We start from the raw sequence: 375 nt of genomic DNA, 5'->3' as shown, positions 1-375 counted from the left end.
AACTTACATGCAGCACAGTTTCAGGAGTGAAAAAAAAGCAGAACGGATGAGATACAGGAAAGTCCGTACTGTACTTTTTTTTTTGGCTTGAGGCATTTATTTAATATAGCGCTTTCATTGTATTGCTGCACACCCAACGCTCTTTACAGTCGTATGAGGGGATCTCTCTTCAACCACCACGCTATTACAAGAGAAAGTTATTTATAATCACAACATATGTTGGACGTGATCCATATGTTATGAAGAGGAGCTATTTTTAAACTAAATTGAAATACTTGCCTGCCATTGAGGCGGTGGATATAGGCTAAGCAACTATTTCGAAAGTGAATCCCGTATTTATATGAGGGATGTGGAATATATGTCACTCCTGAAACT

The 375-nt window shown here is 38.1% G+C and overlaps 1 pseudogene; it reads left to right on the top strand.

Annotated features, from left to right (window-relative positions):
* Positions 1-375, top strand: part of LOC107722657 (calpain-2 catalytic subunit-like) — a 10,092-nt pseudogene that overhangs the window by 5,880 nt on the left and 3,837 nt on the right.

The sequence above is a fragment of the Sinocyclocheilus rhinocerous genome, unplaced genomic scaffold (genome assembly GCF_001515625.1).
Source record: "Sinocyclocheilus rhinocerous isolate Xijiao unplaced genomic scaffold, SAMN03320098_v1.1 scaffold2018, whole genome shotgun sequence".
Taxonomy (NCBI): Eukaryota; Metazoa; Chordata; class Actinopteri; order Cypriniformes; family Cyprinidae; genus Sinocyclocheilus; species Sinocyclocheilus rhinocerous.
The sequence above is the reverse complement of the archived record's forward strand: the minus strand, read 5'-3'. Positions and strand labels throughout refer to the sequence as shown.